Source organism: Gorilla gorilla, chromosome 14 (genome assembly GCF_029281585.2).
Source record: "Gorilla gorilla gorilla isolate KB3781 chromosome 14, NHGRI_mGorGor1-v2.1_pri, whole genome shotgun sequence".
Classification (NCBI taxonomy): domain Eukaryota; kingdom Metazoa; phylum Chordata; class Mammalia; order Primates; family Hominidae; genus Gorilla; species Gorilla gorilla.
Window position 1 is genome coordinate 46178865 of NC_073238.2, and position 17361 is coordinate 46196225.

A 17361-nucleotide genomic window follows, 5' to 3' on the forward strand; every position below is an offset into this window, starting at 1 on the left:
CCCATCCTTCTTTTCTTTCTTCTGAAGACAATCTATATCTTTCATCAGATTCTCAAAGGAATCCATCAGTAAAAAGTGTTTAAGAACCACAATTCTAGATTTTCTCCTCTTTAGCCTCTTTGCTGACTATGATTCAAGTTGCTCCTGGAAAGATGGAAATTTCAGGCGATGTCCCCAACTCCAAAGTTTAGATACCATGGGAAATAAAACATTTTAAACCCAAACTTTTTCATGTCCGTAGCACCCAGTGAATCTTAGAAACCATAAAATTAGAGGGAGGCTGCTATGGTGAGGCCAAACAGCACGGACAGTGATTCTGCCCACTCCCAGCAAGGTCTGAAGGCTGTAGGATGACACCAAATTGCCTAACAAATGGTTGAACTGGGCTGCCATCTAACTTTTGTGAACAGATCTTTATTATTTTGTCTCCAGTGGGCATATATGCCCACAACTTTGGCTATAATTCTGAACAGCCATAGGTCCAAATACACCTTCTTTATTCTGAAATTCTAAAATACACCCAACAAACACAGTCATTCCAAAAAATATATGTTCTTTCAGATTGTAAGTGCAGTGAGAATTGATGACATTTATTTTGTTTTTCACTCAGAATATAAGTTCCTCAAGAGCATTGAGATTGGTCTCTGGAAAGAATGGATGCTTGAAGGACATAGAATATCTCCTTTGTAAAAATGACTGGTCTGAAATAATGTAAATCAAAAGGAAATCAAGTGATAATTAAGTCCGGTTCCATATGCAGTTAGGTTTTGAGAGCTTAAGGACTGTCCTTTATCGCATCACACGCTGTCCATGATGAATTGACCCAATAGACATACAGGGAAAAGAAATGTATAAAATTTTTACTTTTGAAAGTTTTGTATTAGTCTTAATACAGTATTAGAGTGAAAGCTCAACCTAATTTTGGAAGGCAGAGTCTAAGTGAGTTTATTTTACACCATCTGTTTTGTTGGCTAAATTTCCTTCTGCCAAGCTTTGGACCTATCAGTTCTGCTCATGAGTTTTATCTGTGAACTTGAGTAAAGTTTCTGAATTTTTTAGATGGATTTACTTATTTTTAAAACTTCGCAAGGTGGTCTCTATTTTACTTAAACACACGTTAAATAAGAGGGTATGCTTCACTGAAAGGAATGTCTTCATTGAGGATTAACCAACCAATGCCAAAGAAAGTGATGAATGACGGATGTTAATTTAATTATCCTGCAGATGATCCTGAACCATTACTGCTTAAGTGCCAAACAGATTCTTCCGTTTACAAATAGAGCACTTTCTTTGGCATTAGCAATAGCTTAGTGCATTGTTTGTAGGGTTTTATGTTTCCTTTTCTTAAGAAAAAAAAAAGACATAACCACATCTTTTTTAGTCTGCCATGTACTACTTCACAAGTACAACAAAGCCTCATTTATCCACTGTTGTAGGGGAACGAATATGTTCCCAATAGGTTACTTTTTCAGATTGCTTAAGCTCTCACTTTGTTGGTAATCTTTCTAAAATGAAGACACACTCCTCTGCCTTCTGAAGCAGAGAGGGCTGCCAGGAACTTTCTCTTTTCTGGATGGTTTGGGCCATCTGTGTGAACATGGTGATGTGCCCTCTAGGGCTGTAAACCTGTGTATGTGGAACCATTTGTCCATTAACCTAAGTTACCCCAGATGCGTATGCTTGCTTTCTTATTCTCTCCAATTTTTGTGAAACTTTTAACTCCACAAATTGTCACGGTTACTTTTCATACCTGCCACAATATCGTTTAATATACAGCTATTTCCTGTAGTTACCTGGGTGGCTCCACACCTCTCTTATGCTATAAAGAGCACTTTAAGAATGCTACACTTTTATTAATAATAAAGGAGTTAATATTGACATTTAATTTAGGACAATGACACTTACTGGTTTTAATTCCTTTTAAAATGGGCTTAGGCTAAAAAATAGCTTCTGGTCCATTACAATGAAATTGGTAAATTTCTAAAATATACCTTACAATTTTTAGGTTTGAACCCTTTAGCAACTATGTGTGCAAAGTCCATTATACAACTCTACTTGAAGTCAGTCTATTAATTGTACTTTGTTAAAAATCTCAGCTTGATGTATATTGTATATTGTAAATAACATGAGCGACAAAATAATGCAATTAACAAGAGCCTAAAGGGAAATAAAATGGGAGTTTTGAAGAGCTCACATCACTCCAAATGTAAATATAATTTTTCAGTCACTAGAGAGAGATTTAGGTACATTTAGAATTATACGTCTCCCAGATATAAGGACCTGGCTATGTACTAAAGACTTAAAGACTTGATGTGTGTGTGTGTGTGTGTGTGTGTGTGTGTGTGTGTGTGTCCACAGAAATAATCTTTCTTGGTACATGCTTAGCAATCTGAAAAAAATTTTGTCATGGAACGGAGACAATATCTCCATTTTTTATTCCATCTTTTACAATATTTGGGCATTGCAAGCAGATCCATTTTTGCCTGTGACAAACATCTATAGTTTTCTTGTTCAAAACTTCTATATAGCTGTGGTGACAGTGGCATAAATAGCTTATTAGGAGCCATTTGATTAGGTGAACACATGTTTCGGTTTTGTAGAAAAGTCTGGTTACTACAGCAGCTTCCTCTTTTGTCCTAGAGCAGCATTTAATTTTTTTTCTTTTTTCAGTGCCGGACTAGAATTATTAGTAGCCTTTTTGGCATTTTTTTTCCTCTATGAATGCCAGTCATCTGGAGCTATGGCAGTTGTTCAACAAAACTGATTCTTCTGCAGGTTTAAACCAGGTGATTTAGGGCCTCAAGCCATTCTAGACCGAAATCTTTATTTGCTTTTCTCTACTAGCCAAGTTCACAAGATAATTAGAAATCATCCCATTCCTTTTTGGGTTTGCTCACAGAACATTATTTTTGTTTTCCTATATAACTATCATTCCATTTGATTATATATTATCCAATAGTTTATAAGTTCATTTTCCCTGGTGTTTATCAAAATAACACTTCAACACACCTCCCTCACTTCATGAGGAAGAATCCCTGGGGATGACTGTGTAAAAATCTCTGCCCGAGAAATGCAAATCAAAACCACAATGAGAAACTATCTCACACCAGTTAGAAGGGTGACCATTAAAAACTCAGGAAACTACAGGTGCTGGAGAGGATATGGAGAAATAGGAACACTTTTACACTGTTGGGAGTGTAAACTAGTTCAACCATTGTGGAAGACAGTGTGGCAATTCCTCAAGGATCTAGAACTAGAAATACTATTTTACCCAGCGATCCCATTACTGGGTATATACCCAAAGGATTATAAATCATGCTACTATAAAGACACATAAACATGTATGTTTACTGCGGCACTATTCACAATAGCAAAGACTTGGAACCAACCCAAATGTCCATAAATGATAGACTGGATTAAGAAAATGTGGCACATATACACCATGGAATACTATGCAGCCATAAAAAAGGATGAGTTAATGTCCTTTGTAGGGACATGAATGAAGCTGAAAACCATCATTCTGAGCAAACTGTCACAAGGACAGAAAACGAAACACCGCATGTTCTCACTCATAGGTGGGAATTGAACAATGAGAACACATGGACACAGGGCGGGGAACATCACACAGTGGGGCCTGTTGGGGGGCGGGGGGCTTGGGGAGGGATAGCATTAGGAGAAATAAAAAAAATATATATCTGCCCAATTACACCTGACTTTAATAGTGGGTGAGGATAGGCAGACCCTCCACATGGTGGCCACCAGTATGAGCACTTGGTTTGAGGCTGACGTGGAAGGCAGTTGAGCAGTATGGGTGTGGCGCTGTAGACAAACCCAGGCTTGTTTCTGATTGCCCATCCTTCTCTTAAATGTGTGGTCCCTACATTGATGAGGTCAGGTGCACAGCAGTAAAGAAGGAAGAAATCACACTGCTGAGCAGTAGAACCAGGGTCAGACAAGTCCAGACCTTTGCTTCTATGCTTGATCACTAATCTCAATTCCAGCACTTGACCCGGACCTGACACATAGTAGGTGCTTTGTTTTCTCATCTATAAAATGGAGATTATAAAGCCTACTTCAAGGTTTGCTGGAAGGGGAAAATAAGAGAGTAGGTAAACTGCCCAGAGCTGTGCCTAACACATAGTAGGCCCTTGTTATAAAAATAACTAATTTAGTTATCTCTTATCTGAGGTAATTTGGTTACTCATCCTGGGATAGTGATGGAAAAAGGAGAATGGAGGCCTTGGCTTTATTTTTTGTTGTTGTTGTTATTTTGTTTGTTTGTTTGTTTGAGATAGTCTCACTCTGTCGCCCAGGCTGGAGTGCAGTGGCACGATCTCGGCTCACTACAACCTCCGCCTCCTGGGTTCAAGCGATTCTTCTGCCTCAGCTTTCCTAGTAGCTAGGACTACAGGCGCATGCCACCACGCCCTGCTAATTTTTGTATTTTTAGTAGAAATGGGGTTTCACCATATTGGCCAGGCTGGTCTCGAACTCCTGACCTCGTGATCCGCCCACCTCGGCCTCCCAAAGTGCTGGGATTACAGGCGTGAGGCTTTATTATTTTTAAATTGTCTCTGAACTCTCTCATGAATGCTTTGAAGTGCCTTGGGTCTGAGTGTTTTAAAACAATTGTCATTCAGAAAAAGTTGAAAGCAAAAACATAGATCCCAAGGATACAGCAGTTCAATCCACTACAGTTTGCTCTGGAGTAAAAACTCTTCTTATATATCACTCCATATGCAGAGACGTTCATTTAAATGTCTGAATGAAAATGTCTCTAACACATTGGAGAAGCCAGCTTCCCTGGTGAACTCATTGCCAAGCCACTGCTTCCTTTGGAAGGGCAGGCCTCTTCTTCTTTTTGGGGGCTGAGTAGAAAACCATGAGGCTCTGGGTTTGAAAATGAGTGCCACTTAGCTGATCCAGGTGGAGCCTGGGGAATTTAGATAAGCCGTTCAGATGAAGTGAAAAATCAATAGGTCAGCAAGAGCTATACCCAGAGCAGGAGTGACGTGAATGCTCTGCCATCATTATTGTTAGCCAGGGAAAAGCAGTTAGAGAGCACCACTCTGTCTGCTCTACTGATGGGTATGATAATTTCATCATGTGTGGCTTTAGATTATACTGTCTTAATGAGATCTGCAGCGAGGGGGAATTGAACCGCAGAGAATGATTTTGTGTGTGTGTGTGTGTGTGTGTGTGTGTGTGTGTGTGTGTGTTTAAGTAGCATCCTAATGATTCTGAAAATTACACAAGGAAGATGCTGTAATCGGCTAGACTGTAGCTGGCTTATCAACACTGGGCCATGTATTGTGTTTCTGCATTTCTAATTTGATTACCTGGAAGCTTGCATCATTAAACTAAAAGGCATCCACATTTTATGTCTTGATAGGACAAAAAAAAAAAAGAAAGATTAATGATACTTTAGGAAATGATCGACTCGACTTTACCCAGGAAATGATCTCTTCTCACTAATGTTTCTTTCCAGACTCAACAGCCCTGCCTATGATTCTATAATTAGAAATATAATATTCAAATCCAGGTACTCGAAAAAATGTGGGGCTTATTTTCTCTATCTCTATATTTGCTATATTTGTTTGGCTTATTGTCTTCTTTCTTGCTCAATGAAGAAAATGTATTTAAGTGTGAGTATCAGAAAAATAAAATTAAATGATTTATAGAGTTTTCTCATTTGGGGAATATTCTACTTTTATACTAGTTAATTGTGTTTTGGGACATAAGACACAGGAAAGGTTTTCCTGTAGTGCTTATGTAGTAACTTTTTAGCCCACAGAAATGTGTTATATTTTCTACCAATATGACCAGTAAATACTTCTACCCAGAATATCTGAAGGGAAGATACTCAGTGTGATTTCCTGTGCATGATAGTGTGTCTCAAAATGAGAATTACAAAACCTGATAGTGCTGTAAAGCTGTAAAGGTTTTATGTTTAGGCCAACATGCTGTCCTAAGGTGTTTACTAATTAACTGCTGCAAAAAATACTGTTTACTAAAAATATTTTACTAAAAATATTTTTAAAATCCCATAGCCTGATAGTCTCTTACTAATAGTCTTTATTAATATTCTCTTGAACTTGATATTACAGTATTGCAAACAGTGCTTTGTAAGACTTTCTAATGGATCAAAGACAACTTTTATTAGTTGTTTGATGTGTAATTCTAGAAGACTGTAAGTTTCCTTAGACCGCAAGGCCCTATTCTTCGAACATGCTTCCATCCTAGAGTCCAATTACTTCTCTACTAGCGTATGCTATGTAGGCCCAGAAATCAGCTGGTCAGGGTCTAGGAGTCGGGTATATACTCTTGCCTAAGGGGGAGCATAATAAAGGGTAGTAGGAAATGACACAAGAAAAATTCAAGACAGAATACCAGCCCTTGATAGGCTGTTGAAGATGGAGGGTGAACGTGGAAAAAACAATGAGCAAAGAACACTATATAAAATTAAGTACTCAATTGCACAAGGTTCAAAGTTGTTTTCTTGTTCTTAGGAATGGAATCAAGCAGGGCTGATTTTGTTAGACATAAAGAAAATTAAGCTCTACAGCTCTCTTGGGTAGCATAGAATTTCCCTGGTAGGTTACATACATATTGATAAGACTCCAAGACCAGAGTTTGGTATCTCTTAATATTGATTCATGGTTTTAATGGCTGAAGTGTGTAACGCTAGGGTAGACATCACTGAACCACCCTAAATTGTGTACTGTGGTGGTTTGCAAAACGCTATTTGGTGTCAGCTGAAAAACTGCACTTCATCTTAGATGAAGCCAAGTCGCCAGTATATAAATGGGTGGCCTCTTTACAAAAAAAACTATATGATAAAAAGGTTGGTCTATAATCCTCCTGGGAGTGGTGTAGGGAGGAGAGAGAGAGAGAGAGAGAGAGAGAGAGAGAGAGAGAGAGAAACTAATCATTTGCATGCCATGCTTCCCCCTCCAAGAAAAAATTCTTGCTTATTGCAGCTTTTCTTAACTCTAAAATGAAGAACATGAATGTACACGTAGTAGCTAATTTAATTGAAGCAGACATCCATATCCATATGATTTGGGGGGAAGATATGATTATGGAAGGAGAAAATATACATCAGTGCATGCTCAAGAGTGCTTTACCTCTGCCTCCTAGTTTAGGAATCTAGAAAATGTTCATCTTAACCCCTCTCTGAGAGATCTCTCAAGTGACCAGTGGGCTGCACTGTCAGAGCCTGCCAGGAGAAACCAGTGCGGACTAATCACAGTGTGTTAACCTTCTGGACCATTTGCTATAAAATGCTGCTGGTCACTTTAGCATCTGCAGCAGGCTTCCAGACTTCACCTGCTGTTCATGAATTCTTTGCTGAAGCACACCAGGAAATGATGCTAGGAATCTGTTTCTTGCTTGGCTTCACCTTTTTTCCTTGTCCAAAGTACTTCTCAGTGGGGACAATAACCTAACATACTGAGTTCAGTGTAAACAGGAAATCTGGCAGCAAAAACTGGACCAGGGACTAACTTTGCAAAGCCAAGTTTTAATGAGTAATTTGCAAAGTAATTAATCAAGAGGTCATTGTCCCTAGAAAATGGAGTAAGTGTACCCCACATTGATGTGGTACCTCTTTTGGCTGCCTGAGGCCACAGCTGATCTTCCTTATAACTAGTGGTGACCCACTAGTAAGAGAGTAACCCAGCATTTCCAGGATCAAAGACAGAAAATGTGGAGTCTACCTCTTCAGTCTTGAAAAACTACAGATCGTGAACCATTAATAACTCATCAGTGGTTCAGAAAATCAATTTAATGAGTCCAGGCCAACTTTGTTTTTTATTTTTTTGAGACCCAGTCTCGCTCTGTCACCCAGGCTGGAGTGCAGTGGCACCATTTCGGCTCACTGCAACCTCTGTCTCTCGGGTTCACATGATTCTCATGGCTCAGACTCCCAAGTAGCTGGGATTACATGCATCCACCACCATGCCTGGCTAATTTTTGTATTTTTAATAGAGATGAGTTTTCACCATCTTGGCCAGGCTGGTCTAAAATTCCTGATCTCAAATGATCTCGGCCTCGGCTTCCCAAAGTGCTAGGATTACAGACGTGAGCTACTGTGCCCAGCCCCCAACGATTTTTTAAAAAAGTAGATAGAATATAGTAAAAATATTAAAGTGCATTGTGTGTTGTGAGGTTAAATATTTTGCAGAAAATAAATATACACAAATATATATACCCATGTATGTACTGAATTATAATATATATTTCTTACCATGAATCTTCTGAAACTTCTTTAAGTTTGAAAGCATTACTTTATTGATGAATATTATTTTTGAAATATGGAAAGATAATATATTTCCAAATACATTTTAGATATAGTGATACAAGAGATTGTGTATTTCTTTATGCTTAGGAGAAATAGTGACCCTAGGGGAACAATGCATTGATTTAAAGTTGCTGTATTCAGATAAAATGAATGTGATTATATAGTCTTCCAAAAAATATGACATTAAGCATAAACTGTTTGAAATTTTACGCTAGGTTCAAGTATCCTGAAATATTTCGAAGCTATATTTATTGCTATATTTTCATAGATAATGTTAAGGTATATGCAAATCCATGATGAGAATGCAAATAATTTAAATATGTAAACATTTAAAATCATATTTCAAAATTTAGAGTCCTTACACTAAAAAGAAAAAATGAAATCTAATAAAAAGGCAGAAACAAAATAAATCTACAGGTTCTTCCAAGCAGTAGAGAAATACTTGGGCTGTTTCAAGGCTGCCAGCAATATTTGTTTCCATAGATTGTTATAGAAATTCTAAAAGTCCTGTTACTTTTAGTAATTGTATAGTTTTCTTTACCTTCCATAGTGGAACATTTATTTCCTTTTTTGGGGTGGTGGGAACATTTTACTTTAAAGACATTATTTTTACTTAAAATATATGAAACAGAGAGGAAACATAGGAACACACACTTTGGAGCCAGACTGCTTAGGTTATATGAGCTAGAGCTAGTTACTTAGCCTGTCTATGCCTCAGTTTCCTCATTCATAAAATGAGAGATAGAGCAGTATCTATGTTAATGAGGATTAAATGAGTTAATATTTATGAAGTCTGGCCCACAGGAAGTACTGCTAAGTGTTTGCTATTATTAGGGCACCTACACAGCCTTTATTCATTAAACAAACATTCCCTGAGAGCCCACAAGATCAGACACTGGACTAGGGATAATAAGGCAACCTCCAGTATCTCACAAGTACAGTGGGCAAGTCAGATTTCTAGACAAATGAATAGAAGACAGTGATGTAGAAAAGCTGAATGCCAATTTGGTGATATGGAGGAAGGTATGCCGAGATGGGCAGTGGAGGTGAAAACTAGCTTGTCTTAAATACATGCCATTTGATCAGTTGAAATAAGGTCCAGATGTTGACATTTATTTTAGATTTTTCCCTCAGCCAAGCAGCGTAATTCCTGCCCCTTTCCTTCCTTTCCCTAGTCTCACTTTTCTTTAAGAGCCCAGTCTTAATGGAGCCGTTGAAGGGCTGGATCGCGACAGAGGTGTAGCTGATAACACAGAACTCTAGTGGACAACAGATGTGCGTCTCTCAGTGCTGATCCATATGCCAACTGTATGCCTACAATTGACTGGCCTACTTACTGGAGATAGAAAGGAGTTACTGCTTTACTTTACAAACTTCCTTTCTACCCCTTCCCAGGGCAACTGCTACACTTGTTGGAGCAATGCTGCAAATATTCTCTAGTTGTATTGGATATGTGGCACAAATCCTCTAAAGTGTATTTCACTACGAAAATGTAAGCTCTGGACCATTCTGATTTCCCAGCAATTTGTCACACTGTGTATTTACGAACAAAGTTAACATTACCAAATGGAAGTTGTGCATTGAGGCCCCGGGTTAGGAGTAAAGGAGCTTTTCCAGGAAAGTAATAGACGTCTCATTTGTTAATCAGTTGGTGTCTCAGTCCACTTGTGCTGTTGTAAAGAAATACCTGATGCTGGGAAATTTATAAAGAAAAGAGGTTTATTTGACTTATAATTCCACAGGCTATACAAGAAGCATGGCTCCAGCATCTGCTTCTGGGGAGGAGCTCAGGCTGCTTCCACTCATGGTGGAAGGGGAGCCAACGTGTAGAGATCACAGTGAGAGAGGAGGCAAGAGGGAGAGGGAGGTGCCAGGCTCTTTTTAAACAACCAGCTCTTGTGTGAACTGCCAGAGCAAGAACTCATAACCACGAGGATGGCACCAAGCCATTCATGAGGGATCCACCCCATGACCCAAAAACCTCCTTTTAGGCCCCACCTCCAGCACTGGAGATCAGATTTCAGCATGAAGTTCGAAAGGTCAAATATCCAAACTGTAGCAATTGGTAAGCCCCAACTATGGGAATCCAAATATGAATCAGATACTCAAGGATCTCTTAGTTGGATAGAGGAAATGTGTATGGTTGCACATGTTAGGAGCACAGTAATGGAATCATAAACATATTTCAGTGGTGGCTTAAAGGAGGGAGTGGTCAATTATGCTTGGGGTGGGGAGATACTATTAGAGATCCCCTACTAGATAATTGCCACAACAAGCAGCAGCACGTATTAACTAAGGACCTACTGCATGTGGAACATAGCACCCAGGGCTGTATTACACACCAAGGTGGGACAGTGGAAGGTAGACCAGCAAGCCCACATAGCCACATCTAGCCCAGTCCTGCACCATAAGGTCCCATCTGAGCTGAGGTCATGTTCCAGCCATCAGCACACCTATATTCATGTCATGTCTACTTTTGTAGGGATGCCTTAGAAGTTATTTGCCTCACTACTGAGATTGAGAGTGTGTTTATCTTATCTAAAATGTGCGGGAGATGCTGAAGCAAGCAAGTGAAAGGCAAACTTCTACTGAAATGATCAACATCACCAGCAAAGCAGAAACTTGATCCAAATATAACCATAGAATGTTAACAATGGGAAGGAATAGGGAGAGAAGCTTTGGGAAGGAGTATGGCTTTGAGTCAAATGAGAGATGATTAATGAGTGAGGAATAAAAGCAAAGCATTGAAACTAACACACACTGAGAAAGATAGTGTAATGCAAAAAGGGAAGCATTATGGTAAAAAATTCAAGTGACTGAACGAAATGGAAACTGATTTACTAGGTGGTAGGGATACAGCTGGAAGCTCAGCAGTTCCATCTGGGAATAAAAAGTAGGAAGTTAACCTGTTCCAAGTGACCCTCCTCAGCCCAGTAATGATATTGTCAAAGGGGAAGGGGAGTGAGTAAATAAAATAAAGGGGTTAACTCCATGCAGAAGAGAAATTTCCAGGTTGGGATCAAGAAACCAAGATGATTAAATCAACCCAGAATACTTTGTGTGAAATATGATCAAAGTGATAAGAAGATTATCTTCTCAAATTGTATCCCTAGTAGGAGTCCCCAGATGGGGTGGCAGGGATATATGTGGATTTTAGAAAATGGCTGGTTTAAACAGGTCAGGAAGGTGGCCTGAAACAAAAAATGGATAATGAGGACAACAACAAAATCCTAACCTATAGAGCCCTCCACATATACAAGACTTAAGAATAAAGGAATCAATTGCCTCTCTCCAAGCCATACCAGTTGTCTGGGTATGCCCAATCACCTTTTTCACAAGTCAGGAAAAGGTACCAGATCTAAAATTAAAATGACAGACAGACAGATAGATTGACACAGATATAGACAGACAGATTCAAAGAAGAGGGCCTTGTTGATGCAAGGCTGGAATAGAAGGCAGAAATGTCACAATTGAGATACAAATAGGGTGGCTCCCAGAACATAAACAGGCCTTGGCGATAGAGGAAATGCTGGACAGACACCCAGGAGCCCTGAATTCTAAGCTCGCTGCTGCTCCTGCCTAGCTTTATGGTCTTGGTGAGGGAGTTGCCTGATGTGTTTCTGTGTTTTCGTGCTTGTAAAACAAGAGAGTTGCAATAAATGAATTCGAAGATCCTTACCACACTTAAAGATTTCCGTAACGATATAAAGAATAGAAGAATATGAAGTGAACCCAGTTCTCATGACAAGTTCAAAGCGAATTCACCACTTGGGAAGTAAGTATCAAGTTTCCATCATTTAGACATTAATTTATTTCTCTTCTGTTTTTAGATTGCCAACCCACTCCTGATCTAAGTTCACAAAAAACCTGTTTCATGTCTTTCTCAAAACCTTCCAGGAATGCCATATTATCTGTAATTTAAATTTCAACAAGAATAGGCACATTTGGATTTTATTAAAGGCCATACTGTCCATATTTGTGCATATTCTTCCTCTTTTGCTCCTGCTGGAGATACTTTTTGGGGTATTAGAACCCTCTGTTCACTCTCCTCTGTGAGTGTTATTTCTTTGGAATACACATGCCAGGGGATTTAAACATTGTGCCGTAGAATATTACTTGATAACATCAGTTGTATTTATAAATCATCATATGTAAAACATGAGACACAAATTGCCTTGTTTCTACTGCAGGGTCAGGTGTTCTTTCTCCCATTCAAGGTAATTAGGCAGTGACTTGTATAATAAACCCAAGGGTGGAAAAGACATTTCAGCCTGCCAGTTACACATAGAATTGCACTGACTTTGTATCCGTAGGGTATTTAATGCCACCCTAAAGGATCCGAAAAGCAGGACCCCTCTCTTTTGTATAGGTTCCAGAAGAGTGGAAAGTTATTTAAGAATATTGTAGAACCTTGCATGAAAATATGTCTTCAATAGAATTGAGGCTCTGTGGCCAGAGAGGCAAATCAATGAGAGTGGAGTTAGAGGAAGACAAGAATCAGAAAGGCAAGAGTCAGACGACAAGACTGAGCAGACTGGGGGAAAGTCCTGGTAAATTGCAGACAACAATCTTGGTCAAGTTACATTTGAATTGCTGATGAGCTGCCTCAGAGAAGATGCTGCAGAGATAGTGGAGAGGCAAGATTCCACAGGATGGAGAGATCTGGGGTGGACAGTAGAACCAGGGACCTAGGAACATAAGGTGGATGATAGAACTTGTGTACAGGTAATCGATTAAAAAAAGGCAATTAGTGTTTGACAATTAGACAAACAGTGGAATTTATTTTACTCTTTGAAATTCACACAAGCAAGAGGAAGTAAAGTCCTTAAGGCTATGTCTACACTAAACTCACAAGGGAAGTCAGAGGGTCCAGAACATCTTTTAGTGTTCCCTGCAATCCTGCAACCTGGAGTTCCCCAAGAAATTTTTGAAACGGATGCTCCGTCTGCATTCCAGGTAGGATGTTTTGTGTTGGGTTCTGTTTGCTTTGCATTTTGATTCCCGTATAGAATAATCTACTAGAGTGGATTCTGGAACTCCATTCGATCTTTAGACCAGTGGGTTCCTTGAGGATCTGAAATATGAGCCTCCTAGTGAGTTTAAGTTTATAAATGGCCTGCCTTGAACATGCACTTGGAAAGATTAGTGGGAAGTCCTGCTACAGGCATAGCCATTGATAAAATTCCAGGAGAGAGACTCAATGATGAGGAAAGTCTCAGCTAAAAAAAATCCACCCATAGTTTGATGAGGATAAAGGTATAATAGAGGCAATTAGCATTGTTCACAAGAAGCCAAATTCTGACTTTAATTAAGAAACATAAAGGTAAATTAAAGAAAAAAATTTTATTTAAAAATTCAGTAAAGTACTAGAGAAGAAAATGATGATTATCACAGAATATATCACAGGTTTCTGTTAAAGGGGAGGAAAAGAAATTAGTGTTATCAGGAAGAGCCGTTGGTTCAAAAGAGGCTTTTATGAAAATTAGTTTGAGAAAGTGACATTCTTAATTGATGATATGAAAGGTTTAAAACATTTCCTGCACTTTTTTGTCTTTGTGTTTAATTAGTATTCTCTGACATATGTCAGGGCATTAATAATTTTGCAACATTAGTTATCTGCCCAAGTTGAATATTATATGTATGTGCATATGTGTGTGTGCATTACTTAATAGAACAAGAATGTGAGTCTGTAACTTCTAGCTCAGTTTTGAGATCCCTAGCCTGGGTTGCCTCTCATTAATAGAATTAATGGAATTTAAGATATATTAAATAGTAACCAATTTATGATATTCTAATCCTTACTCCACAAATATATTGTTGTATGAGTTTTAAACATTTCTGCTTTAGTACCATACTTGAAAATTCAGGGTGTTGGCAGAACGAAAGCCCACTTGAAATATTAACTCCAAAATAGACTCATTTTTTCCTTGCCAGTATAGGCAAATCTACAGGGACCTTTTGTTGCCAGCCAAATGGAAAAATCCTATTTTAGGAATCAACCCTATTTTTAAATAGTTTTCAGTCATTACTTAATGAAAGGCATAGCTCTTGATCTGCTGTTCAAAGGATTAAACAAAAATCTGGGCTTCAAGTGAAATGTCAACAAATGCCACATATACCCTACATTGAAAACTTCAAGTTGTGTGGCTAATTAATACTAGAGCATCAGAGATAAATTTGCATGACACTAGCCATTTATTATTTTAAGCTTTTTTGGTAAATGTTTTCTTAAACACATTTTAACAGTTGTTTGATATAAGGTATAATAAAGGCATCCAAATTCATAGTTTGATAATTTGCATTGAGTTCTTTTCTCTATGCTAAATAAAGTATGGATATTGCTAAGACACAGTTTTCAAAGTATAATGTGTTCAATCGTGATCATGATCGATGGCTGAACGTATTTCCAAATATACTCATAACTTTAGCTTAAATGTAGTTGAGTTGAGTGCAGATTGAATAACAAATGGAATTGAGATACAGTGGAAACTTGAAGCTAAGTCAGATAAAGACCACTAGCATTACCCTTGGGTGTGGACCAGAGTGGAAAAGGAATCTGGGATTCCGATGTTGCAATAGCTAACCCTGAAACTCGATGCAATGGTTGACTTATGAAGAGACCTAATTGTGTGTATGCACAGTATTTTGAAAGGATCAAATACACACACACACACACACACACACAGACTAGATCATAAGTAGTTTGATAGCTAGATAAATAATCCATTCAAAAAATACATATATAGAGAAAGCATGGTGTGTGTGTGTGTGTGTGTGTGTGTGTGTGTTCTATGGATGGATGGGTGTATACACATATATGTATGTACACTTATATTTAAAGCTATATCTCAGTTGTCTGGAAGTGATTCTCAAATTGTCTCCCTGCTTTTCCTGTGCATTCCTGTACAACATGGAAGTTGTATATGATTGTAAAGTTGTCAATAATGCCCCTAGGCTCATGTTAGCATATAGATGAGAGCTAATTCTGGGTAGATAATATCTGAGCTTATTTATTAAAACACATTTTTGCTTTTCTTTTTTAAGAGTTACTTAAAAAATAAAGGCAATGGAAAGCTTTTCCAGTGATTTTTTTTCATGTGAAATTAAGTTTTAGCCTTAGACCATGTGAGGTGGGGTAGATATCATAGAAACCCAGGACCAAGCTGCTATCCCGAGGGTAACATTTCTAACTTTATTAGCATTTCTAACATTTCTGACTTTGAGATGTAATTTCCATAGGAGCCTGTGGTTCAAATTTGAGGTGTTCAGAACTAAATGTGGAATTTTCAGATCACGGAAGTGAGATTTATTTTGATGAGGAAAAACCCTGTACCTATGTGGAAACATAAGCTTTGAGACGTCAGTATTCATGTGCATCAGGGTTTATCTTTTATATTATCAGATCTGTTTCTGAATCTGCCCCTGCTCACCAAAAAAGTCTAGATTTGCTTCCAAATTAAATATACGGTATATAGTACCTAGTGGTAAGAGAGTGAAGATACATAGTCTAGATGCAGTGGGTTATTTCTAAACATTGCCTTCAAACATGACTGCAAATACATTAGAAGAAAAAATATTAAGTGATTGGGATAAATATAATTAGCCTTTGGGTTGTTGCTATTATAATCAATGCAGAAATCTCATTAATTTATGCACAGTTTGGAGTTGATGATTATGTGAGATCTCAGCATAATCTCCAATGTCTATATTTATAATAAAAGAAGAAATAAATAGCATGGACAAGATAGATTTGCTTACATGAGCAACATAATGAGTGCCCGTAAGTGCTAGGCATGATGTATGTTATATAACCTAATGTTCATAAGTTGCCTCTGGGGTAGATGATATTATCTGTATTTTACCAATAAGAAAATCTGAGGCTTATGGTTTAAGGGACTAATCAAGGTCATGTATCTAAGGAAGTGGATTGAGGAGGTGAACTTGGGTCCTGTGCTTTTTTGAGTACCAACCCTCGTAAGTTCCTTAGGCATTTTTATTCCTTTGTTCAACCCATTTTCTGAGTGACACTATGGTAAACATTATTTTTGCAAGCAATATGCTTACTACTGTATTTACCAGTCACTCTTATCTGAGCACTAGAGCAGTTCTCTCAAGAACTTCAAGGTGCTACTGCTTTCTTAGACTGGCAGAGACTGTATATACATTTGAAATATTCATATCCTAGTAATGTATACTCTTTCCGACTCCTGCATGTCTCTTACTAGTTTCATTATTGCTGTTTTACTGCACTTAATTGTGTGTGTTCATGGAACATCTTCGAGTCAGTATTCGCTATAGAAAAGGATTAATAAAGTCAAGACTTAATAGTAGCTACTTCCTGATAATGTTGTCTGCAAAGGCTCCTTCTGAATCTAAATCCTGAAAATGCTCTCAGATATTGAGCTGATGCTGGCACAAATGAAAATCAGATAGAACTTTTAGGTAGTAATTTTTAGAATCTTTACTGAGTGTCAGGTAGGAGGAAGCAGCTGGGAATATGCATTATTTTTAAAACTAAGAGCAAAGGTTTTCTTGTGTTCTTGTTGCCAGCTTCATGTTTCAGAAAATAGTTGACTCTCCTGATGTGTAAGTTCATAAAGGCATGCCATGCTTCCTTCTCAGCTCTGAATTTAGTGAGCTTTTAGGTTTTGAGAGGTGTCTGAAATATTTATTTCTCCTATTTAGTGAGACATAAACATTTTTATTGAAATGCACAGGAAAACCCAACATAGTTCCTGCCATGCTGCCATGTGCAAGGCAATCTTGCCTGTTTCATCACTGCTGTTATGTTTTTTTTTTTTTTTTGAGATGGAGTTTTGTTTTTGTTGCCCAGGCTGGAGTGCAATGGCATGATCTCAGCTCACTGCAACCTCCGCCTCCCATGTTCAAGTGATTCTCCTGCCTCAGCCTCCCAAGTAGCTACAATTACAGGCGTGCACCACCACGCCCAGCTAATTTTGTATTTTTAGTAGAGACAGGGTTTCACCATGTTGGTCAGGCTGGTCTCAAACTCCTAACCTCAAGTGATCCACCAGCCTCGGCCTCCCAAAGTGCTAGGA

General features: G+C 38.3%; 1 protein-coding gene across 1 annotated transcript in view; it reads left to right on the forward strand.

The window, feature by feature from the left end:
- FRY (FRY microtubule binding protein) overlaps positions 1–17361 on the forward strand; it is a 451440-nt gene that overhangs the window by 13691 nt on the left and 420388 nt on the right. The gene's annotated exons all lie outside the window — the stretch shown is intronic.